The sequence below is a fragment of the Prionailurus bengalensis genome, chromosome B1 (genome assembly GCF_016509475.1).
Source record: "Prionailurus bengalensis isolate Pbe53 chromosome B1, Fcat_Pben_1.1_paternal_pri, whole genome shotgun sequence".
NCBI lineage: Eukaryota > Metazoa > Chordata > Mammalia > Carnivora > Felidae > Prionailurus > Prionailurus bengalensis.
Window position 1 is genome coordinate 163992963 of NC_057344.1, and position 26374 is coordinate 164019336.

The 26374-nt window shown below is 46.8% G+C and overlaps 1 protein-coding gene and 1 long non-coding RNA gene across 3 annotated transcripts in view; one reads left to right on the forward strand and one right to left on the reverse strand.

Annotated features, from left to right (window-relative positions):
- Window positions 1-26374, forward strand: part of SCFD2 (sec1 family domain containing 2) — a 406751-nt gene that overhangs the window by 313499 nt on the left and 66878 nt on the right. The gene's annotated exons all lie outside the window — the stretch shown is intronic.
- On the reverse strand, window positions 1112-8374 carry LOC122478883. The gene is made up of 5 exons (XR_006296182.1): window positions 7349-8374; window positions 6730-6988; window positions 6592-6593; window positions 3004-3167; window positions 1112-1392 (listed from the first exon to the last, which is right to left on the reverse strand). It is a non-coding gene; the product is annotated as an uncharacterized LOC122478883 (long non-coding RNA).

Consider the following 26374-nt stretch of genomic DNA (forward strand, 5'->3'; position numbering starts at 1 on the left):
CTTAGTACATGTTCAAAACTGAATTCTTGGTTCCCTGTTCGTATACCTGCCCATCTCATGTAGAGTACCCCCTCCACCCAAGCCACAAACATAACAGTCACCCTTGATCCCTCCTTCCTTACCGCCCACAAGTCCTCTTGATTCCGATTCCAAAGTATATTTCATCCCCGATTCTAAAATATATTTCATCCTCATTCTCTTCTTTCCAAGTCCACTGTCACACCTTCACCTGGGTCCCTATCATCTCACAGCTGCATCACAGTAAAAGCCTCCAGCTGGTCTTTATCGTTCCAGCAGAAGTTTGGTCTTTATATTAGAAAACACGGGTCAGATGCCAGCATTTCCCTGCATGAAACCCTTCAACTGCTGCCCATTGAATGTGAAATGCAATCCAAACCCCTTCAGATGGCCCCCCAGTCCCTGGCCATCCATTCTGCCTCACCCCACACCCACTCCAGGTTCTCTGACTCAGGACCTTCCCACATGATGCTGCCTCCACCTGAACGCTGTGTGATTTCGGGAAGTCACCTAACCTTCTGGGCCTTGGTTTTCTCCTCCATAAAAGAGGGAGCTTGGTCTTTTTCCAGCAGTGACCTTCCTGTTCCCTTTGAAAAGACAGAAGTTCACTTGAATTTATCTTTTAATAAATTCTACCCAGCACTGATCCTGAAGTCATATGAGAGGTTAGCCACATGCCCATTGGAAAATATTTTCCAAGTGTAGTACAGAATATAAAACACTTTGAAATTGAGATGTATATGTTAACCAGCAATGTTTCCAATTAATAGAGGGATGTTTATACCATGTGAGGAGCCTTAAAGCCTAAATTACAGCAGAGTAGGAGACTTAATCCTTAGAAAGTAAATTTCCTTTCCTCTTACTAGGTTCTGTCTGAACGCACCAGTTATGTGCTAAATTGGCATTCTAGCCACCCTTTATTAAAAGTGCATTTTCAAGGTTTATGCTGTTGTCATCAGCAGGACAGTATTTCTAATTTCCTATTGTCGGGCACCCAAACTGGGGTTCCGGGCCAAATGTCCTTTCTTCCATTGCCTGTAGGAGATAATTAATAATAAGATGCTCCTAAGTCAGTGCACCACAGAAAGGAAAGATGAATTCTTGACATATGTCTGTTTATAAACTGAGCCAACCCCACCCCAATCCAGTCCAGTTCTGCAAGCGTGCTTGAATTTCTACTAGATGCCAGGTCAGGTTCCAGGTTGCGGTGAGTAGATCCCGGGCTACACGCCGCAGCAGGCAGACTCAAACAGAAACAGATCGTGTCAGAGATCTGGTGAAATAATAGAGGACAGGCTGTAGGCTCTGGGGCAACCAAGTGCTTGTCTCAGTGTGGAGGGATCAGGCAAAATGTGATAGACGAATAGTGTTTACCTGTTAAAGAAGAAAAAAGCATTCCAGAAAAGGGAGTCGGGTAGGCGGACAAATAGGGCTGCATCAGCAGTGTCCTTTGGGCCAACAGCCAGGGCTCAAGAGGGTCTGTGGTCAGAGACAGAGCTGGAAAGAGAGGCAGGCGGGCACCATGCTGTGAAGAGGCTCGTGCGAGCCGCCTGCTTTCCATACAGCCTAACGGCATCGGGACGTCCCCGTGATAATAGCCACACTAGATAACGTACTCAGACCTCACGAAACGCCACTTTCCACGAAGTAACTCACGCCGTGCCCTGTGGCCAAGCTCTCTTGCGCCCTGCTGTGCACCACCGCGTAGAGAAAAGGAGACTTAAAACTGCGTGACCCGGGGCAAGTCACTCAACACCTCTGAACTTCACTTCCTCGTCTGTAAAACGGGGGACGACTGAGTTGTTGTGAGAACTAGCCAAGTTGAGAAATGCGAAAGACTTCGTCGGCACCATGCCTAGCACGTGGGTGTACCTGCGGCCATTCTCGTGTTCAACGGCGTCGTCGGGATTCATTTCTAAGATTGTGAGAAATGGAACAAGCTGACCAGATCTGCGTGTTCAAAGGTTGTCTCAGGGGGCCGAGCCGCCTTATTGCCAGCTCCAAGGGACACCGTGCACTCTGAGGTCAGTATAAATGTGCCCCTCGGATGTGGGCCGTGCGACAGCTCTGAGAACAAGACAGGAAGTAATCCGGAGATGATGAAAACTCGAACTGGGGGGGAGCAGAGAAAAAGGGGGTGGCAGGAGGGGTGCAGAGACTAGTGACCGAGCAGGTAGGGACTCTAAGGAACCACCAGGTTTCTGGCCCGAGCGGGTGTGTGGAGGGAAGACGTGGGCTGTGGGAATTGACTCCGATTAGGGTCTGTTTCTGAAGATGCCTCTCCTACTTCTTTGCAAAGGCAAACAAACACAATTTTGGACTAGCGATTTCTTCCCGTGAAGTGTGAGCTCCTCTCAGGAGTATAAAGAACGGGGATCGAGTGTGTTCTCAGTAACCTACCCCAGGGAGGCACAGTGCCAGGGCCAATGTCAGAATCCTGTCGTGATTTGCCGTTCCAGCAGTCTTGTCCGGCGAGACTATCTCTGCATTAATGATTGCAATCCCCTGAGGCACCTTGTTGGTGAAATGGGGTGCCTACAGCTGAAGTCTCCTAGTAGCTGGGAGCAAGTTCTTCACTTTGCTCGTGTCTGTTCAAATGTACGTCAACACAGCGTGCGTGAGTGTGGCGCTTTAATGACACAGAAGAAGAAAAATCTGTACGTGTGTCCTTCTGTAAAGACAACCTCAGCACATCCGGAAAATGAGAGAGACGGCAAAGAGCCCAGCTTGTGTCGCTGCCTCGGCCGGGTCAGCGGCTCTAGAATTCACACCCGCAGGCCCCGGGGAAGGCTCCGTCTCCCGGAGCAGGCGGGCGCAGGGCTGCAGGGAGATTTCCTTTGCCCCTGTTGGGTCCCCAAATGTCTTTTCTAGTTTACCTTCCTATTAACCACTTTCGAAGAAAAACAGAGTTCGTTTAATAGCTCACATGAAATACATTTTTGGAGGGGATTTCATTTTTACTCCCGCTTTCCCCGAGTGCCATACCTATCAGATATGCGTGCCACATTGTATGTGTAGCTTCCCTCCTGGGGGCCCAGGCCGAGAGCGCTGTTGACACCTTGATCGTCCAGGGTCCCCTCCGCAGCGCACACGTTTGAGCTGAGATTGATGTCACGCTGTTTATCCTTTAGCCACCGTTCCTTCCTTTTCTTTAAGTTAAAAAAAAAAAAAAACCAATTTAATGTTTATTTTATTTTGGGGAGAGAGAGAGGCAGAAGGGAGACAGAGAGAGAGACACAGAATCGGAAACAGGCTCCAGGCTCCAAGCTGTCAGCACAGGGCCCATCGCGGGGCTCGAACTCACAAACCTTGAGATCATGATCCAAGCCGAAGTCTGCCGCTTAACCGACTGAGCCACCCAGGCACCCTGTTCCTTTTCTTTGTTTTAAACCAAAATATAATCCAATAATTTGGGTCAAACATCCAATAATTTGGGTCAAAAATCTAAAAACAAACTTTAAAGAAATAAACAATGTGTACAATTTGATACTTTAATAATAATTAATGGGGTGCCTGGGTGGCTCAGTCGGTTGGGCGTCCGACTTCGGCTCAGGTCATGATCTCGCAGTCCATGGGTTTGAGCCCCGCATTGGGCTCTGTGCTGACAGCTCAGAGCCTGGAGCCTGCTTCGGATTCTGTGTCTCCCTCTCTCTCTGCCCCTCCCCTGCTCATGCTCTGTCTCTCTCTGTCTCAGAAATAAATAAAAACATTTTTTAAAAAAGTTAAAAAAAATAAGAACAGTGGCTACCATTTGTTGAGCCCTGATCATATATAAGTGTTATGCTATGAACATTATAGCTGTTACTGTGTTTAATCCTTACAACCACCATGGAAGATATATTCCTTCCAGGCCTCACTTGAGAAGGCTGGGCTCAAATGGACGTAACCGGAGCCTTACTCCCAGACACTGAATAGAAGGTCTGTTGGAAATGCCTAGAGGCCTGAGAGTCGGAACACAGGCCAGGGAGCCCAGTGGCCCGTGACTCCCTTGCTCCAGAGGGACTTCCCATTACTGCCTCAGCCTGATCGTTTATAGCTTCTGGAGCAAACTTCCACGTTGGGCTGTTGGCCTCGAGCCTTGTGGTTGAGTTCCTCCTCCGTTACGATGACCGTTTGCTCTACCCTGGCGCCCTCCCCCCAGTCCTGCTTTCACCCCTGCATTTCCTCTCTTCTGGTCACTACTGAGCGCTTTCCATGTGCCAAGCACTGACCTGAGAACTGGACTCACAGCAGTGAGTAAAAACAACTGTTTTGTGTAGGGCTCTGTTTTGTGGAGCTCAACTCTACTGGGCACAGACCCAAAATAAACAAGAAATAAGAAATCACCTGAATCTGGCTTTGAAATCAAACCCCTTTCCATCTCAGACGTGACTCCGGGGTTCTGACCAACCACACACCAAAGCCCCTTGCAGGGGCTCTTCCCCTCCGTGGTAGGCAGTCTGATTCTCCTTCTTGGACTGTTAGAATTCACTGAAGGGATAGCCCTGGCCTCAGTGTGCCTCATTCACAAGCCCGGATAATGAACAAGGTTGTGTCAGTCTAATTCCACCCTAGCAAATTCCTCTTTGTTATATGTTCAGCCTCCCAGTAGCTACCAGAGAAACTAGCCAGTTATACAGTCTTTACTCCTGAACTGTCTGCTTCAGATCTGTCTTTAACTGGGTGGAATAATCTAGAAGGACACCTGAATGCCCTCTCTTTTAGTCCTTCCTTGCCAGATGCCTGCATCTTTCTTCCGTCCTATGGTCTGGCCCCTTGAGCTCTGGAGACCCAAAGGCACCCTCTGCTGCTGTGGTTATCCTCTAATGATCCTGGATTGTCACTCTTCCCACAAAGTTCTCACCTCCTCAGCCTTGTAAAGGGCAAGGAGGTGTGACTGCCTCTCCACCTTAGGGTGGAATATGGCAGACCCTTAATATTCTTACAAACCAGTCCCTAAGCCCTTAGCCCATGTTCAGGTTCATAAACGATGCCGTAATAGCACATAATTTCTCCCATAAAGTGCAGTCAAATGTGAAGTGGCCTCTTCAAAACCTTAATGATGCTATAAATATTAGACAAAAATATTTGAATTTCTTCTAAGAATTGTCAGGTGTATACAACTCCCGCTTCTCTCCACTTCCAGTACAAGGAGTACACTCCTGGGGGGCAGTTTTGTTCCAAGCAAAGCGTCGCCACCTCACAGGGGTTACAGGGACTGCAGGCAGAGTAATAACAGCAGTAGGGTAATGAAAACTGACCCAGCGCTCCCCTCACGGTGTGTGAGGGGCTCCATGCTGAGAGCTTTACGTATGTAACTCTCAATCCTCCAACAACTTGTGAGATGTTTCAGAGGAGAAAACTAAAGCACAGAGAGATTGCATAACTCACCCCAATTTCCAGCTAGTAAGTAGTGGAACAAGGATACAGATTCAGGCTGCCTGTCCCCAGAGTCAATGCTGAAATCTCAAGTCTAAAATCTCTCTCAACATGAACCAATAATAAAGCTGGGATGAGCTGTGGGTACAGAGTGGTTGGCTGGGCTCACTCACTGTTGAGTGGAGCTCCCATATCCGCCGCTGCTGTGTGGCATTCAGATCCATGCTTTGGTCAATGGCAGATTGTCACATGTCTTAGGTGTTTGGGTCCCTAAGAATGTGAGCTCCTTCAGTGCCAGGGGCATGTTGGCATTCCAAGGTCACTGAACCTGCTTCCTGCCCAGTTCAGCAAGCTTTATATTTCTAGTTTGTGGCAATCCCCTTCCCGTCCACCAGACTTTTCCATATTTCAGGAGGAGGTTAAGCCCTGGGAGAGAGATCTGAGTTTGGAGATAATACTTCTGATTCAAGAGAAGGCTGTGGGGACAGAAGCAACAATTTCCTGTGACTTAAAAGGATGAAATTAGGGCGGAGGAGAGGGGAAAATGGGTGATGGGCATTGAGGAGGGCACTTGCTGGGATGAACACTGGGTGTTGCATATAAGTGATGAACCACGGGAATCTACCCCCAGAACCAAGAGCACACTTTACACGCTGCATGTTAGCCAACTTGACAATAAATTATATTTAAAAAAAAAAAAAAAGGACGAAATCATTCTTTACCTGACTCCGGAAGACAAGGGAAATGTCTTCCCCTAACAAATTGTGTTTATGGAAGCTGCTAGGTGAGGGTTACTTAATTAAAAAAATTTTTTTTTCAACGTTTATTTATTTTTGGGACAGAGAGAGACAGAGCATGAACGGGGGAGGGGCAGAGAGAGAGGGAGACACAGAATCGGAAACAGGCTCCAGGCTCCGAGCCATCAGCCCAGAGCCCGACGTGGGGCTCGAACTCACGGACCGCGAGATCGTGACCTGGCTGAAGTCGGACGCTTAACCGACTGCGCCACCCAGGCGCCCCGAGGGTTACTTAATTTAAATACAATAGCACCCTTCAGCAGAATAGCTGGAATGTATTCCCAGTGCTTTCTTGCATAAAGTCTTCTGCTATAAATTCAAATTTGTATGAGAATAGAATCTTAGAAACAATCCATTGTTTCGTTCACGTTCCTTGAGCTTTCTATCCTCTTTGTAAGTGAAAAAGAAAAACGAACACTGCTTTTCATTTTTGCCTGTTGTCTTCCCTTCCAGGCTCAGATTATTAATGTGTTTCCTTAGTGTCCTTGCAGCGCGTGTTAGTAGAATAACTCCCACAGCTCAGGGTCTAAACACGACTCAGTCACATCGTACTCACTGCATCTCTAGTTCAGGTCAGCAGAGGGCTCTGCTTCTCATCATCGCTCAGGCACCCGCCCGCCCGCCCACACGATCGAGACACACACTCCCACCATCACTGAGGCAGGTAAGGGGGGACAGCAGATCACAGACAGGCTGTTACAACTCTGTATGGAAGTAGCCTGTTCCCCCGTTCCCTCAGCAACTTCCCACCAGCCAAAGAAGTCCCATAGCCAAGGTAGCTTCGGGGACGATGGGGTTGTACATGTGCTGGGTGCCTAGAAGGACAAGAAATGAAATGTTAGAGAACAGCCCTTATGAATTCCATAACTGTGTTATATTCTGCCATGAACTATTTTTTGCTAAACTGTGTTTCTATTGTTAAATATTTTGGCCGGAAGCAATGAATTTATATATGATTTTAGAATATGTATTTGAATGTATTCTATGGCACTATCCCCCAGTAACATTTGGCTGCTCCTATATGAGGTCCTTTGTACGTGTGCACACACACGCACACATATATACACACACACACAGCCTGCTACCAATCCCCACACCAGCAGCTTCCTCCCTCCCGCTTTCCAGTTATGTTTAGTAGCAAGAGAAGTATAAAGCAGAGGTCCCGTCTTACTCACTTTCCTGTATCTGGGTTCTTGACCACCTCTGTGCAGCGTTCCTCTTTTGTGGTAAAGAATTTGTAACAGTGTCTATCTTCCATGCCAGCCAGCTGTGCAAATGCTGAACACACACGTGCGCGCGCGCACACACACACACACACACACACACACACGCACTCCTGATCACCTGTTTGCCCTGAGGCCACAGATTGGAAGATGACACCCAAACAAAGCTTAGCTCAGCAATACAACCAAATGTGCTTGCATGTTCTGATTTGCTCCCAGTTAAGCTCAGATTGCTGTCCTGTGTACCTTGTCTCCTCCCTGCTGCAGCCTCTGACTCTGTGCCTTTTTCTAAGAATGCCTTTTGTGCCCAGCATGTAAAAAGCGTACTCGACACAGCTAAGTGACAGCAACCTGTACCCTTGGCCCTTGGCACACAGCAGTCACGTCCACACGAGAACAGAGATAGATGACTTTAGACGTGAAATGAGGATATGTGAAAGGTGGAGCCACAACCCAGTTATAAAACTTTGTCTATGAATCCAGGTCATACGACCACTGTGGCTTTTGAATTGAATTATCGTGTATTGCCAGCCTCGCAGATTACAAGGTAAAATGTTAGTGGGACACGAGAGCCACCTGCCCTGTAGTTGAAACTTACATTTAACATAAAGATTAGTGACTGAGAGGCTCTGGCTGAAGATGTACTGGCACTGGAAGCAACTCGACACCCATGGGAGTAAGACAGGGAAGGGGAAGGGACAGAATGGCACACAGCACAAGCCAGAGGCTCCAGAGCCTAGGCGGTCCACAGAACTAGGGGACAGAGGGCTTCAGGAGCTCAGACCAGGCTCAGGAAAACACTGGTACCACCAGGCCCAAACTGGCAAACAGGGCAACAGAGAGAGAGAGAGAGAGTCCAAGAAAAGTCAGCAGCAGCTGAGGAAATGTGTCCATTTGTGAGCATATTACGAGTAGAGAGAACTGAACGCTTCCCTGATGGAAGGGAAGCCAGGGTTGGCAGGAAGTAAGAAACATTAGAGGATGTTCTAGGGGTGCCTAGGTTCTAATTCTGGGACTGTCATGTGTTAACTGTATTCCTTTGACAAGTTACTTTAACCTCCCTATGCTTATTTCCTAATCTGTGGAATGGAATTAATGATACCTACCTCAGGGGGATATTGTGAAGAGTCGACAAAAGACTATGTGTATCTTATTGTTATAAATATTGTATATGTGTATAACATTACACATATTATATAATATGTATATATTGCTTAGAATGAGAGCTGAAGCATAATAAGTGCTTTAGAAAAGTTCGTTCTAGCAGAGGGTCTTGGGCCCCAAATGCTAAATAGTATTTAGGACAAAGTCCCAGAAATAGAGGCAGCTAGGATTCCTTGTAGAAGAGACCCAACTCCACACTAGAGAATCAGAACGTAGATAAGCCATGGCAGAAAGATTAGAATATGCAGGAACATCCCTTTTTGAAGTTGAAGACGGATGACGACGGACAATATAGACAAGCCTTGAAAACATTATGCTAAGTGAAATAACGTCACAAAGGTACAAATTCTGGATGATTGCGCATATATGACGTATCTAGCAATAGTCAAATTCACAGACACAGAACTTAGAATGGTACTTGTCAAGGGGTGGGGGCAGGGGGGAGTGGGGAGTTAGTGTTTGTTTAATGGGCACAGACTTTCAGTTCTGCAAGATGGAAAGAACTCTGGAGGTGGCTGGTGGTGATGTTTGCACAACAATGTGAATGTGCTCACTGCCGCTGGACCACACACTTAGACATGGTTATAATGGTGAATGCTATGCTATATGTATATATATATTATATATATATATACATATATATATATTTAGCACAATCTTTTAAAAACTAAGGAAGTCTCTGTAAAATATGGACTTTAGTAACAATAATGTATCAGTTTTGGTTCACTAATAACAACGAATATATCATACTAAATATAAGATGCCACAAGTAAGGGAAACTAGATTCAGGGGCATGTGAGAAATCTCTGTATGTACTATTTTCATAATTTTTTTGCAAATCTAAAACTGTTCTACAAAATTGAGTTGATTTAAAAAAAAATAGCTGTAGAAGATGGTAAGAACAGAAGCAGAGAAAGAGCTGCTTTGGCTAGAGTAAGTGATGGCTGAGATTGCCGGAATGATGATTATGAGTCTAAAAACGGATCGTAAGTATACTATGGCGAGGTAATATGAAGGTATTATGGTGAGCGGGGAAGGTACTGAAGATTGGGAGATTGGTCACAGTGTCCAGGGAGCAGATAGATGACTGGATGACCATGATAATGACTGGGAAGGGATTTAGGTCATCATGGACCTGTACTCACAACGATCCCACTTTACACATGTGCAGGGAAAAGCCATAGAAACACACATCTAATCAGCTGAGCATGTTTCCGATTCCAAATAAGGAAGGTTACTAAGCCCACATTCTTGGACGTTTCTTCAAAGCCAAACAACAAGCAGACAAGCAGGAGTGCATAGAATGGCATAGAGCAGGGCATGAGGCATTGGCCCCAGAGCCCAGGTGGTCAGATATGTAAACATGTCAGGACTGAACTGTCCAGTGTTGATATTAGGAATTAGATGTCATTTTAAAAATAAGATTTACCCTTTTTAAATTCTTGTCGTCTCTAAAAGTTCCTAAAAAGCCTTTATGAATCAGATCCAAGTTCAACACATTTTTAGCACCCATGAAGGTCTGTACTGGAGCATCTACCCACGCTGTTTTAATTCTCGTAACTACTAGTGGTTTTACCGTGGAGTATTATATGAAAAGACTCGCATCAAATCATCTGAGTATTAAATGATAAAGGAAGGAATCAAACTAAGATCTTCTCACCATAACTGAAAGAATGAAGGGTGAGTGGCTAGGCTCCTTGTATAACACTGTCAAATCAAAGGAAACCGAATCCTATGCGGTGGTGAGATGTTTGCCTAGAGGCGTGATCCAGCCAGACATCCTGGCTACAGAAAGAGGTGCTAGAGGGGGCATCGAAGAGCAGAAGTGGGCACAGAACAGCCCTTTTTGCAGACCGTGTGCCCTGCTCTACCCCCAGCAGCACCAGGTGCTCTCACGTCAGCAGCATTGACATCATGTTGAACAAGTGAGCGTGCAGCAATTCTGACCAGTCTACATGGGAAGAGGGTGAAGAAGCCATAATCCATGTCGCCGTGTAGGCAGAATGACGGGGAAATGATGGGGGCCTAGTGTGACGGGGCCGGAATGAAGGGAACAGACACTCAGGAGGAAAGTGAGCATTGGGGTGGGCCGCCAGAAGGACCCAGGGCCTTGGGCTGACGCAGATCGGAAATACTGCCTATGCTAGAAACAAAGAACTCTTTAAAAGCCAGTCACATGCTATGAAAATGTCAGTGTGAGATCCTTCCTGTTTTTTGAGCTTTCGTAGTCCACGCCATTTATTGGGATACTTTTTTTTTTTTAATTTTTTTTTTCAACGTTTATTTATTTTTGGGACAGAGAGATACAGAGCATGAACGGGCGAGGGGCAGAGAGAGAGGGAGACACAGAATCGGAAACAGGCTCCAGGCTCTGAGCCATCAGCCCAGAGCCCGACGCGGGGCTCGAACTCACGGACCGCGAGATCGTGACCTGGCTGAAGTCGGACGCTTAACCGACTGCGCCACCCAGGCGCCCCTCGGGATACTTTTAATATGGCTCCCAGAGAGGGGAAGATGTGCAGCAGGATGCAAAAAGAGTGTGGAAAGGTCAGTGTGAAACGTAGCAGTCTCCAGCTTGGACTCCACTGCTCATGATGGCTACGGCACACAGGAGGTGTTCAGGAAGTGCTTTTTGAATAGTTGCAACATGGAATAAATGCCATTAACACTCGTGTGTGTGTGTGTGTGTGTGTGTGTGTGTGTGTGTGTGTGTATCTGTGCAACTTTGGTTACTATGTGAAATTTTTTTCTAATGCATCTATTTACCATGTATCTTCTGCCTTTGCGGTCAAGAATCATGTAATTAATGCCATCTTTGCAAGCGTTAATAGCTTCTGTGAGGCTTTTTCCATCGTGGTATGAAATCTAAACTGTACAGTTTTCTAAATTACGGACTAAGGTTACACGGTGTTATTTTGTTTAAAATGCTTACCTTAGACCATCATTTTTCATGCTGGCCCATCATTCGAAGCCCTGAAGTAAAGACTGGACAACCAGCTACAGTAGCCCCCCTTGTCTGCAGTTTCACCTTCCATAGTTCCATTTCCCTGTGGTGAACCACGGTCCAGAAGTGGATGATCCTTCTGATGTATCGTCAGAAGGTCAATACTAGCCTAACACTATGTCACAGCGCCTACATTATTCACCTCACTTCATCTCATCACATGGGCATTTTATCACCTCACATCATCACCAGAAGAAGGGCGAGAACCATACAGTAAGATATTTTGAGTGAGAGAGAGAGAGAGAGACCACATTCACACTTTATTACAGTGTATTGTTACAGTTGTTCTATTATTAGGTGTTGTTGGTAATCTCTTACGGTGCCTAAATGATAAATTAAACTTTATCATAAGTATGTATATATAGGAAAAAACATAACACATAGAGGGTTTGACACTCTTCCTGGTTTCAGACGTCTACTGGAGGTCTTACCACAGACCCCATCCCCATAACGGGGATGACTATACAGTGGATGGGAGCTGGGATTAAAAGATTCAAGGACCCCTTCTGACTCTGAGCCCATATTTCTGTGACCCCCATATCTTCCAAGGTCAACATTCTCTTTGCAATATGAGGCAGGTTGTAGTACTTGGGTACCTCGTCTTCACATCATAAACCAGTATTGTTTAGCCTGAACCATTCAGTCGGTGAAATGAAAACTCAACATACTCAGTTGCACTCTTGTAGAATGTGCCTGGGAACGTGGATGTAGGTAAGTCGTGTGCTCCAGGGGCCACTGGAAAAGGCTTTGGTGTTAGGAAAGTGTAAGGCTGCTCTTAGTATAATACAGTATCTTTCTTTAATATTTTGGAAATCTTGGACCTCACGGCTAAAGCCATTAGTAGTCACTACTAATGACTTAACACTGAACAATTCCAATCTGATGGTATATACTCTTCATCCTCTACTAACTTCTTGTACCTTCAACCAGTCCCAAACTTAAATAACAAAAGGCAAAAAAATTCCTGACCTAGTTTTTGAATCTTTTACATGATGCATAGATAAAAATAATTTCTTTGCACTAATTAACTGAAAAGTCTTGGAACGTAACAGCTTGGAAGCTTTCCATTTCTAAATTTGGTGCCCAGAACATTGCTAAGTGGTTCATTTGAAGGAAAGATGTGTTAGTTTTAATTAACCCATCGTTGAGCTTTTCAATGGAAATAATTCAATAAAATCTTTGTATTACTCTTTCTTCCAATAATCACAAGAGAATAATGTAATTTGAGAAAGACAAATGTAAGACTAATCCTTCACTCCCATGTCTAATTTTTCTTATACAGCTTTTAATTTCCATGTATTAGATTAACCATTCAGATAACAACACGACATGGGACTTCAGAGTTCATAGTTATTGCTTCTTCTCTTGTCCAACTTACGAAATCAGATAGCAACATTTTCTCCTGACCACCACCTCTGTTCTTATCAATAGCATATCTCGTGGAAGGTGGAACAAATGTTGGAGAAGAGACAGCTCCTCATTGGGTTTACAGAAGAGATACATGTCACAGAGAAGCCCCTCTCCCCTCTTCCTAAGAAAAACAAATAGATAGTCATGGTCAGAAGGGAGAGGATTTGATTTCATTTGGGGGATAGACTTTTGAACACAGCTGAATTTGTAACTGTACCTTAGATACTTGTATCTGAAGTAGTTCAACGTAGGATAAGGAACACTGGGCCCCGGGGGGGACAGGATCACAGAAATGAAACGTCAAGTCAAGATCATGGGTACTCTCAGAAAGATAAAGTGCCTTTTAGAACCTGGCTCTGAGAAATGAGGACAATGCAGTTCAAGGACCTTACAGCAAATGCAAAAGAACTAAGTGTATATAAACATTTTTAAAGCAGTAGGGTGAGTGACCCTAAATATTCCTGCTGCTCCTCTGACCTTATGTTGCATCAGAAGAAAACAGCAATAGCAAAAATAATGATGATGGAGAGAAATATTTTTTTTCTTTTTTTTATTAAAAAAAATTTTAACATTTATTCATTTTTGAGAGAGCACAAACAGGGGAGGGGCAGAGAGAGGGAGACACAAAATCCAAAGCAGGCTCCAGGCTTTGAGCTGTCAGCACAGAGCCCGATGCGGGGCTCAAACCCACAAACTGCAAGATCATCACCTGAGCCGAAGTCGGACACTTAACTGACTGAGCCACCCAGGCACCCCAATATTTTCTTTTTTCAATCCAGAAAGCAGATGAACTTGTATGATCCCAGTAGTAATCTCACTTGTAATTTTCTTTCTTGGTTAGTGACCAGGGCATTTCTGATGAGTTGCAAACTCAGGAAAATACATTTGTTCTTTTAAAGGGGGGTAATTAGGGCACCTGGGTGGCTCAGGCAGTTAAGCATCCAACTTTGGCTCAGATTCTCATGGTTGGTGAGTTCGAGCCCCATGTTGGGCTCTGTGCTGACAGCTGGGAGCCTTAAGCCTGCTTCAGATTCTGTGTCTCCCTCTCTCTCTGCCCGTCCCCTACTCATTCATTTTCTCTCTCTCTTTCTCAAAAATAAATATTTTGAAAAATATTTTGAAAAGGGGCGGTGGTAATTAAAATGCTTCAGCTGCTTACTTTGGAGATTTAAACTTGGTCAAACCCGTGTTTGTTTAGTAAATTCTTGTTTTAAACAAAGCCAGTGTGTGTGTGTGTGTGTGTGCGCGTGCGCGCTCGCACGTGCATGGTGCTGTGGGAGGAGGAAGAAGGAAGCCAATGAGCTTGTGTACAAACAAGTCACTTTTATGTGAATTTGAGGCCTGGGCCTCCTTTTTATTCTCTCTCCTTTGGGGATCTCATTCAAGTTCGGAACCTCAACAATATTATACGTGGAGATGGTTAATTTGGAAAAGTAAGGTTCACAACGACCATGACAGTAAAATTGTGGATAGTCTGTTCTGGGTAAAAGGGATTAGGCTTCATTTCAGAGCCCAATTCCATCATCTGGGAAATCAGCCTGGGGAAGGGGCAAGTTCCCCACCAGTGATTAAAGGAGTGGGAGAGGGGCGCCTGGGTGGCGCAGTCGGTTAAGCGTCCGACTTCAGCCAGGTCACGATCTTGCGGTCTGTGAGTTCGAGCCCCGCGTCGGGCTCTGGGCTGATGGCTCAGAGCCTGGAGCCTGTTTCTGATTCTGTGTCTCCCTCTCTCTCTGCCCTTCCCCCGTTCATGCTCTGTCTCTCTCTGTCCCAAAAATAAATAAACGTTGAAAAAAAAAAAAACTTTAAAAAAAAAAAAGGAGTGGGAGAAGATACAAGACTCTACAGCTTCTGACTCCTTTCTTACTCTGTCTCATGGTCATGCTGGTTCCCCCAACCTGTTTTCATCATTCTTAACACAGCTGTCATTTTATTTATTTATTTATTTTTCTTTTCAAGTTTATCAAAGTTTATTAGTTCAAAATATTGGCTGCGGTCAGGGACCTTGGAAATCTTTTTTTTTTTTTTCAATATATGAAATTTATTGTCAGATTGGTTTCCATACAACACCCAGTGCTCATCCCAAAAGGTGCCCTCCTCAATACCCATCCCCCACCCACCCCTCCCTCCCACCCCCCATCAACCCTCAGTTTGTTCTCAGTTTTTAACAGTCTCTTCTGCTTTGGCTCTCTCCCACTCTAACCTCTTTTTTTTTTTTTTCCTTCCCCTCCTCCATGGGTTTCTGTTAAGTTTCTCAGGATCCACATAAGAGTGAAAACATATGGTATCTGTCTTTCTCTGTATAGCACACTCTCCAGTTCCATCCACGTTGCTACAAAGGGCCATATTTCGTTCTTTCCCATTGCCACGTAGTACTCCATTGTGTATATAAACCACAATTTCTTTATCCATTCATCAGTTGATGGACATTTAGGCTCTTTCCATAATTTGGCTATTGTTGAGAGTAACACAGCTGTCATTTTAACATATCACTTGTAGAAGAAGAAGCAGACAGGAGGAGGGCCACTTTTTAGAGTGTGGCCAAGGAAAATGACCTCGGCCATGCTATTTTCCAGCCCAGCTGTGTTCTTCTTAGCTGTGTCACCTGCAAGCAGAAATACTACAACCTGTGGCTTGAACCTACAGGGAAGTCCTTTTCAGCCCCCCTGAAAGGAATCATTTTATGTTAAAGCCACCTGGAAACGAACTTGGTGTCCTTAAGAGCTTGTAAGGTGCTGGAGTAAAAAGTATTCAAGGTGAACGGCCATCTTTCAGAACGTCTGGAAAGGAGATCCCTGCTTTGGGTCAGAGCTTATCCTCGGGACCCTACGAGGTCACTAAGAACTGTGAGTTTCTGTCACTGCTGAGTCTGCACTTCGAGTCCTAACCTTCCTACTGGAATCGGCAAGCTGTAGAATTGTCCATGACTTCGGAAGCTATTTTCTCCAACCCTGTTCAGAGAGGCTAAGGGAGTACCACGGCCCCACTTGAGCTCCAGTCCCACTCCTTTGAATGCTGCCCCCTTATGTCCCAGGGGGAGAATTCACCCCCCCTTTCAAACCAGTTCCACCGCTACTTTCCATCGGTGGAGCCGCCGTCCTCCCATCTCAGAGGTACAGACACTCGCTCTGCCACAGCTCGTCACCAAAGCGATAGTTCTTTTCCAGTGTCATCCCAGGCCTCCTTCCCTCCTTCCTGCCAGCCCCTCTGCGGCATCTCCTGTCAGCAACTGCCTTGGGAACATCCCTAATTCCAGTCTCACCCCCTCTATGCCATACCGCAGACTATCCCCAAGTACTACCATCCGCACACAATCCTGAGGTTGAAAGAAACCAGAGATTCCATCTTGTTCTGCCACCTATCTCATGCGTGACCCGTCCTGGAGCATTCCCCCTTTCCTCAGCCTTCCCTCTGTCCGAAGTCATCAGTGGCTTCTCTTGCCTGTAGGATATAAAGTTCTCACGCCTTAGCTTGTGTTCATGCCTCTCCCTTCCCATCTCCTGCCAAGTCTGCCCGCAATTCACCCTTCCAGCTGGTCTCCCAGCATCAACCAGTGAGGCTGGTGTTCCCACTCCTCCAAGAGCACCGTTACACACTTCTGCCTCCTAGTTGCAAACGAGAGCTGGTCAACCGTATTAGCTTTAAAAAACAAAAACAAAATCAGTGTTCCTCAAGCAAAGAGTCCAGAGATCGAGCTGCTTTCCTCAGTCTTTGTCCTCAGGACTCTGTCTGTATCTTGGTTCTGCTTTCCTCCATGTTGGTTTCACTCCCAGGTCACCCCGTCCATGCAGTAGCAAGAAGACTGACAGTAGCTCCAGGATTATATCCTCTGAGCGAATCACCAGGGGGAAAGGAGAGCTTCTCTTTACCCATGGTTCCTGCCAGAGTCTCCAGATCAAGTCTCATTGGACTGATCTGGATCGTGTACCCATTCTGAACCCTCATGGTGACCAGATGGATAAGGTGCTTTGGTTTAATCAGTTCAAGTTCAGCCCCACCTGAATCACAAGAGCTAAAGGGAAAGTTCAAGAAAATGAGGGTGCTGTTATCAAAAGAAGGAGGAGTGGAGACTGTGGTCATTCCTTCTACCCAACGGATCCAGCCCAGTCTCCTCAGCTTCTCCTCCACAGTCCAGCCCAGGTCCCACTTCTATCAGGCCACTTTGTAACCAGCCTATGCACTATCGCCCCTACAGTCTTACCATACCTGCTTTCTGGAGCATTCCGAGTCTCGATGGGTGCTAAGGTGCTGGAAGGCTGAGGCCACATCTTATGCGTCTTCCCATTGTAGTTTTCCTCATTGCATCTAGGACTGTGCTTTGCATAACTGATACATACCAGACTTTTGTTGTGGTGGCAGTGTGCATGCCTCTGTGTGCGTGCATGCAAGTGTGTGTCACAAAGTGGGCTGAGGTGCATGGGAAAAGCAGATGTGCGTCTCCATGGAAACGGATCAGCAGGCAGCCCCTGGGCCTGGTGGCCGCATGATTGATGCAGGCATTTGGCCATCTCGGTAGTCAGGGTTGAGGCCTCAGCTGAGGGGATTTGCATCATTCCATGCTGGGCAGTAAGATGATGAAGTTACAAGGTGCACCGAATGCAGGCTCTTTTGTCGCCCTGACCTCAACTTCAGCAGGAAAGGACAAAACAAATAGACCAAAAGGCAAATTAGAGTTAAGAATGAGGACAGAGCGGTAAGAGGGGCATTTTGAGGGGAAATAAGGCCATAAATTAGAAGAAAAAGTCAAGACCATGGCCAAAGGTGAGACGACCTACTCGTTCTCAGTGAAAATAAAGCCCATGTGCTCTTACACTCTTTGCTCACAGCCTAATTTTACCTGATTTCCTTTGTGTGTATGATCTGAGTGTATGTGTCTGTGCGTGCATGTGCACACACACACATGTGTTTCTAAAATTTAGCCATCTCTCCCTCTCTGTCTCTGTCTCTGTCTCCCTCTCGCTTCCTCCCCTCTCATTTACTGTCAGTGTTCTCTGGTCCGGTGACCCTTTTCTTAGTAACTAGTTCCATGTGTTTATTGGCTTCTATTTGTAAAATAACCTAATTAACTAAGGTCATGTCATCTTGTCCTTGCATTCCTTATAAATGGGAGGAATTTGTTTGGTATGGTTTAAACATTTTAGGGAAGAGAGAATTTGCTTGTGTCATATAAGAAACAAGATCTTGTGTAAAGCTGATCTAAAGAAGATGTTCAGGATACTTGGGGGTTAACTCTGGGTCCAGGGAAAGAGAAAAGCTTGCATTCTTGAAGAGTCTCTAACAAAGGGAAACCATGGGCCATTGTAACAGAGCTGGCAAAGGTTTTGGAATCCTATACCTGGGTTTCTCAGACTTTAATATGCTTAAAAATCACCTGGGGTTCTCGTTAGACAGATAGATTCCTGGGCCTTACCCCCAGGAATTCTGATTTCGTAGATCTGGGGTGGAGCCAGGAGCCTGCAATTTTTGCTTGCACCCCATGTGACTCTTCAGAGTGGTCCATGCACCACACTTTGGGAAATACTGACCCAAGGCCAACCTCCTGCCTTTAGGCATGAATAAACTTCAGCCACGAGTTGTGAAGTGACCTACTGGGTATCCCACTGCTATGATGGGCTTGCCTTCTGTGAGCCCCGGTTCCTTCCTCAGTAAAGCAGGAGTGTAGCGTTATCTATTTCCAAGAGTTATTGGGAGGATTACATATGATAATACGTGTAAGGCACTTTGTATAACACCTAATACATAGTAAGTTCAGATTAATGCTTAAGTATTATGATCAGCTTGTCGTTATTATTTACGGCAAATTAGTTCCCCGCTTGAACTGTATTCACCAGTAGAGCTTGCCAAAAGGTACAAGGGCCATTTGGGATGGACTGCCAAGACGTCTCTGGGTAACACGAGGGGCTCTCCAGAGCCGCACAGAGGGATACCTTCCTCAGCTCTAGCCACGCTTGGTCCCACAGTTCTGGCGGCGGGTGACTGACGTAGGACTCGACCGTCTCCAAGGGAAGGCTGCCCACCTGGGAGCTTTTCCTCTGTCCCGCGGTGGCCGTGAGGGAGGTGGTCTGTCATAGACACAGAGATTTTGGATCAGATGGTAAGCGGACAAAAGTCAGTTGTTGGGGTGGGGGTGACACCCCAATGAAGGGTCAGTAACGAGAACTTCTCAAGCACATAAAAAATGGCGCCGCATTGCAGGACTGTTAGTGCTGAAAGGAACCTCAGCAAACATCTTACCCAGCACCCTTGCCTTCTCAGTTAATAAGTGAGAAAAGTATCTGGTTTGAGACAGAGCTGGGATAAGAACCCAGTTAATTCCCTTCCTGACCAGAAATAAACAAACACGTAGTACCTGCCTTATAATATTAACAAAAGGGCCTCACAGCCCAGCCGGATTTTAATATGTAAGCCCAAGTTCATATCCTTGTAATAAAGACCAGGATCGCGTGTTTATGCATGGGCCTACTTTCTAATTGCTCTGAGCGTCACGGCTTTTCCTCCCCACCTTGGGGAGCAAAAATAGCCCTTTTTAGTCCGAAGGATCAATTTTGATGCAATGGGAGAAAATGGGCCTTTTTTCCCCTTTGTGTCTGACTTCATTTCTCACGTACAAAGAACTTGTGTTTTGAGTAGTGCCTGGAGATGGCTATTGGGATCATAACAATCACGTTTACTGTTCAACTGCACAAGGGGGCCGTCTGTCAGGTTTAATGGTACTCTCTTAAAAACAGCAACAACCAGCCAGTTAATAAAAAACAGCCTTGCCGAGTCCTGCTTGAGCTGGTTAACACAGATTCATATTAACAAGTGAACATACAAGTATAACCTCGGTGTGATGTGAGCACATACCTCTAGCAGGTTTGGGGTTGCACCTCATCCCGGGGCGCCTGGCCCAGCACTTCGCGCCGCGTGTTGAAGTCTGGTCCCTGCGGACACGATCAAATGAGGACTGAGTCAAAGAAGTCAGGCGCAAGGAGAATACTTCTGCTGAGCTCGCCGCCGGGAGCCTTCTCTCTCTCTCTTCCTCTGTTTGTGGGACCTGGTGTGTGCCTGCATTGTGAGGCTGCGGAGGAGAGGGAACAAAGTCTCGTAAACGGGCTTGGTGAGCGGTGGCCATTGGAGCCGCTTGGTATGTGGGCCTCAGCCTTTGTGACAGGGTCAGCCAGGATTTGTGAGAGCCCGTACACTGCCACGTCAGGAAGAACCCGCTGCTATTCTCGGCGGCCGAGGGCGGGTAGCAGCTGCCAGTAGTGTTGTTTTAAACCCAGACCCCATACGGCTTCTACCCTGCTGATTCTTTCCGTGTTCCTCTCAGACTGGCAGATGGTGACAGTTCCCCAGATGCTGCGGCTTTCATGTTCATCTGATGTTTATATGGCGTGCCAGCGTTATTTATGTCCGTGGAATTGCACACCCGGAGCGTGCAGACCCAGGTGGCGCACTCCCCAGGCCGGCCATCGGCGTGGGCTCTGAGCTACGTGGGCGGAGATGCTGAGTCTGGGCAGGGTCCCTTACGGTTTCCAGCCCTCCTGCCGTAATGACCACTCCTCTGGAAGGATGACATTTGCACTTGAACCCCAGAACGGTTTCTGCAACTGTGGGCTATCACTGATCCTCTTGACTTCTCCCTTATAGGACTTTAGCCCCCCCACCCCAGGCCGTGTGAGCTCCCCAGAACCTTGAAGGCCTGAGGTGTGAAGAAGTGTTTCATTCTGACCTCCGAGCCGTTTTGGTTTTCTTTTAAGTAAACCTTACCCCTGATGCGGAACTCGGACATATAACCCTAAGATCAAGAGTCCTGTGCCCTACCAGCTGAGCCAGCCGGGCACCCCTTCTCCCAGCCAGTTTTGCTAGGACTTGGGCAACTCTGTCTCCTTTGTTGCTTCCCCCTTGGCCATCCCTCCGTTTGCTCGCCCTGCGGCAGCTCCCTGGAGTACTGCAGAGGCCGGAGGGCCCAGGACGGCAAGGTCCATCTGTAGACATCTGTGATTGTCCTTCTTCATGAAGAGCTGCTCTTCCTTTATTTACTTTCAGTGAGGGCAAGCTATCATACAACTTCAACTTATTGGCCACAGAACTGAGCCAGTTGGACTTCCTGTCTAGGAGGTCATTAATTGCCGTGAAAGGAAGAGCCTACCTTCTTAGCCATGAAGCTAGGAAGACATGACAGCTGCTGGCAGCCACATTTGCACGTTTCATAGACGATGCCAGTCTGCAGGGGAATGAAGCTGATCATCAGAGCGAAGAGACAAGAGGCAGAAGGGGCGTGGTGGGTTCCAGGTCCTGTCCCAGGACCCAGCTGGCCACCTACTCTTCCTGTGGCTTGGTTACTTGACCCAAAAAATTCCCCTCTTGGCCTTAAGATATTTAAGTTGGATTTCTGTCACTTGCGACCAAGAGTCCGGTCAACTGTAGTGCCCTTGATCTCTGTTATGAAGTCACTCCACTCTCCTCTGGCCCCTCAGCAGTACTTCCCCTTCCAATCTACAAGGGAGAGAGGTTTTCCTTCCAGGGGTGATGGGCGGATCTGACATGCTGCTGGGGAGACAGCCACTGTTTCCAGAGATGACAATTCTTTGAGCTCCTAAAGATGGTCTTGGGCTTCTTTCAGACTCAGAACTCTGGCTGTGGAGAAGTGTATCCCAAGGCCCCTCGTGATATCTCAGAGACCTTGAGGCCAGGAAGGAGACTGGGCCCCCCCCCATCACCTTCATTTCACCAACAAATCTGAAGTCCCTATAGCGTTGCTGACCATAGCGGCCGGTATCCGAACCTAGTGCGGGACGCCAGGATGATATGCTCATTTATCTTCCATGCTTGGGAAGTGTTCCCGCAGCCAAATAGCTGCCTGTCCTTGAACACAGCATCCTCTTTCAGGCAATATAAGGAATATTTTTCTCAGACCCAAATCATTATGGTTGACCACTGCCTTTGTCCTGAAGTACCATCATGGAAAGGGCGTAAGGTTTTCTACTTCTGGGTATGGAAGTATGTTGTGTTTTCCATTCCAGATCTTGAGGTGGATTGAAGTGGACTCTGTTGCCAGAGTCTTTTCATGAATATCCCACAAGGTTATGGCAAACAAGACCGATTCTCGATGGTATTTCGAGTAAGGCCGAGATCGGGCTCTGGAGTCCAGCTGCTTCAGTGGACTCCCAGCTCTGTCACCTACCAATGGCCCCTTAAGCAGATCGCTTAACCCTTCTGTGGCTCAGTTCCCACATGTGAAAAATGGGAATAATAATATGATAATAGCCCCTGTTTTATAGGGCCATCGTGAAGAGTGAATGTTCTAAAAGACTTCAAAGGCCTGGCATAGGTTCTATCACATTAGTAATCATTCAAAAATAGTAGCAATAGGGGCGCCCAGGTGGCTCAGTCGGTTAAGTGTCCGACTTCGACCCGGCTCATGATCCCACGCGTTGTGGGCTCGAGCCCCGCATCGGGCTCTGGGCTAACAGCTCAGAGCCTGGAGCCTGCTTCGGATTCTGTGTCTCCTTCTCTCTCTGCCCCTCCCCTGCTTGCACTCTGTCTCTCTGTCTTCCCAAAATAAATAAGCATTTAAAAAAAATTTTTTTAAATAGTAGCAATAACAATAATAGTTGTTTCACATGGAGCCCATGGGAACTGATTTCTTATACGGTGGCCGTGTATTTTGTTTCTGGGAATGGACGTGGCGAAGCTGGCGATGAGAAGACCAGTGGGTATAGGAAGAGAAAGATGCTGCCATGATCTCTTGCTTGTGTTGACACCCACCACCCTATGCCCTGCCGTCCAGTACAAGTGCAAAGGGAAAACCCTCGAACACCAGCTGCTAAGTAGGGAAGGCCTGGCCGTGTATCTGCTCACTGCTTCCTCCTCAATAGAGCTGCCTCTGTGGGAGAGAGGGGGTGGAAGGTGAGCCTTGATGGTGGGAGAAAAGTAGCCGACAGATGGAGTGAGGAAGTCTCCAGAAGAGCATACAGCGTGGGAGAAGGTTTGACGTCAGGAGCAGAAGGGGTGGGTGAAGAGGGTGGGTTGAGATTCTCTTTTGTGGATCAAAAGGAGCGGGGAAGAAAAGCAGCAGATGAAAGAGGAGTATGTGACCATGCAGATAGGAGTGGGCTCCTCAGGGGAGGAGAGAGAGCCCCTTCCGTGTCTCTTTTATGGCCCTAAAAAAAAAAAAATCCCTCCTCTTCCCACTTCTTAGTCAGATATGTACATCCGCAAACCCACCGGCCCCTTGAGCTAATGTTTGTGTTTAAAGGACATGATTAGATCCTGGACTTAATTTATGCGCTTCTTTGATACCGATGCAGCTGTGTAAGCCTTGGTTATTTTATTTACGTTTCTTCAGACTCTCCTTTTATGATTTTTACTAGACTGCTTGTTCCTTTTTTTCTTTTTTCTTTCTTTTTTGCTGCTTTCTGAGCCTTAGATCTGTTTGCCCATATGTATTAGGTTGTCGTATATGAATCTGCCAATCCCCCCCCCCATTTTGCCTATAAAACAGCAGTTTCGTATGCTTCAACTGAATTTTTTCAAGTTTAGGCTATAACTGTAAGTTTCCATAGGAGTCAGACCATAGCCACCTGCACTGAGTACCTCCGCTGAGGTATAGCCTTAGTGTGACAGAAAGCTGCTTAACTGTCAAGATCAAAGAATGGGGGCACCCGGGTGGCTCGGCCAGTTAAGCATCGGGCTCTTGGTTTTGGCTCAGGTCATGATTTCATGGTTCATGGGTTCAAGCCCCGGGTTGGTCTCTGTGCTGACAGCATGGGACCTGGTTGAGATTCTCTCTCTCTCCATCTCTCTCTCTGCCCCTCCCCTGCTCATTGCTGTCTCTGTCTCTCTCAAAACTAAATAAACTTTTGGGGCGGCTGGGTGGCGCAGTCGGTTAAGCGTCCGACTTCAGCCAGGTCACGATCTCGTGGTCCGTGAGTTCGAGCCCCGCGTCGGGCTCTGGGCTGATGGCTCGGAGCCTGGAGCCTGTTTCCGATTCTGTGTCTCCCTCTCTCTCTGCCCCTCCCCCGTTCATGCTCTGTCTCTCTCTGTCCCAAAAATAAATAAACGTTGAAAAAAAAAATTAAAAAAAAAAAAAACTAAATAAACTTTTAAAAAAGATCCAAGAACAGACATGAGACCAGCTCACATTAGATGGTGGCCTACCATGCCAGGCACTGCTCATGTGTTCATGCTCAAAATCCTCCCGCCAGCTGGTGGCATAGGCATAGGTCCCCAGAACGTCCCCATCTACGATTAGATTAGGAGGCAGAGGCACAGAGAGGTAAGGGAGCTTGCCCACAGTTACATAGCCAATAGGCGGCAGAACTGGGATTTGAACCCGGACAGCTTGGCTGGGAGTCATCAAACGACCACACTACAGAACGTTTGACTAGTCAGTAGTCGACAGTACTCATCTGTCTGTTGTTGACCACTACTGTTATTATTCGCTCAATCTTCCTGCCCAGGCTTTTCAGCTGTTAGATATCCTGATATTGTTGTTGGCTTGGATGAAGCTGTTTTTCTTTTATTTGTTTATTAGTGCTTATTTATTTTTGAGAGAGCGAGAGCATGCGCACCCACAGTGGAGGAGGGGCAGAGAGAGAAAAGGAGACACAGAATACGAGGCGCACAGAACCTGACGATGGCTTGAACTCACTAACCGTGAGACCCTGACTGGGCCACCCGGGTGCCCCTGAGGTGGTTTTTCTGAATAAACTCTGATATAAATCCATTAGGAATTACCTACTTCGGGTTTTTGTTTTTAGTTGGTATTTTACTGCCTGCGTCCCGCACCACCTTTCCTGTCTTCATGTGCGTGGTTCCTGAGACTTCGCAGAGCCTTTCCATATTCCTCTCCTCATTCACCCCCACACATCCCTGTCTCCCGGATGAAGACGTCCCCAGGTCACGCAGGTGACTTCTATCTGCAGACCAGCATTGGCCGTGATCCCGTGTGAGGCTCTCCCCAGAACTCACCTGGTAGTGTTGAAGACCTGTGAGCCCCCCCTTCCCCCCCAACTCCACCGCTTAGGACTGTGTGAGGTGATGCACCCTCTCTGAGCTTCTATTGTTTTATTTTTAGAAAGATTGGACGTATTTATTCCTGGAAGGACTGGCATCCAACACTGTCCGTGAACTTCTTTACATAGTAGACATACTAGAGGTTTCCTTCCTTCATTTCTGTGCCACTCGAGGCCGGCTGCCCCGATACTCAAGTCACGGTCATTGGCGTAAACTGACACCAGGACTGTAGGGTGTGAAACAAACCAACCTAGATGCACGTTCTCTCCCACTCTGTTGTTGTAAACTATTACAGTGAAATGACTGCTTTTAGAGATTTTCATTTGTCAGATGGGGACAATTGTAATAATAACTCCCTCCAAGGTTCCTTGTGAAGTTTGAAGGAGATGGCGGGTCCTGGCGCTCTCCGAGCACTCAGATGAGGTAGCTGTTGTAGTTGTTCCTGTTACTTGTGTTCGTGGTACTTTTCCAACAGGCTTTTAGAGGCGACCTAGCCAGCCGAGTACGTTCTGGTCCCGTGGGACCTTGTAGGGTGGTAAACACTTTTCTGTTATTCTATGGCTACTAAACAGAAACTTTTACTAGATTTCAAGATGCCAGTCGTCATTTTATCATTGGTTGCCTGCTATTTGATGACTTTCCCAGGGACTAGTTAGGTCACACGAAGATTTCTGTTCTTATCTGGGGGAAAAAAGTGGGGGAGAACGTAAGTAACGTTTTAGGGAATGGAAGGATTGCCATTTTTCTAATGGACCTGTTTCCAGCATGTGTCCCCCTTATCACTAACAGATTGTAAAGCTGTAGACCTTCCTGCTCCACACTAAATCATGAGGTGCGTATCAGGAAAGGAAAATACCTTTAGCAATCTGTACAGCAGCTCCCTAATGCTTGGTTCACTTAGATGGTGCCCATATGTGGTTACTGCTTACTTCAGACGATACTTTAAAATTAGCGGTTGCACTAATAATGGAAATATTTTAAAGTCTACAGTTAGTATTTGGGAGGGGGAGGAGAAGATAAACTTCATTCCAGAGGAGGATTAACCTGGCCTTGTTTGCTTCTTTGCTTTGTTTCTCTCACAAGGTTGTTAGCCTTCAAAGGCACTAAGTCTGAAGCAAGGCGTTCCTTTGGAGTAGACCCCAGGGGGGCTGCGGACTGGAAAGCAGCTACCTTTAGATTGCCCCCCCCAGGGAGATCCCTGGCTGTGGTGTGTTACAGGCTGGGCCCCACATGGGAAGGCCTGGGGTAGGGGGTGGGGGGGTGAGGGTAGGGAGCAGCTTTTGGCCTTTACTCAGGGAGGCTGACAGGAAGTGGAGGTGTGGCCTCCCTGCCTTCCTGCTCTTTCCTGCCCCCAGTTAAGGCTTCTTTTTACCAACCTGGCTCCCAAACCCACGTCTAGG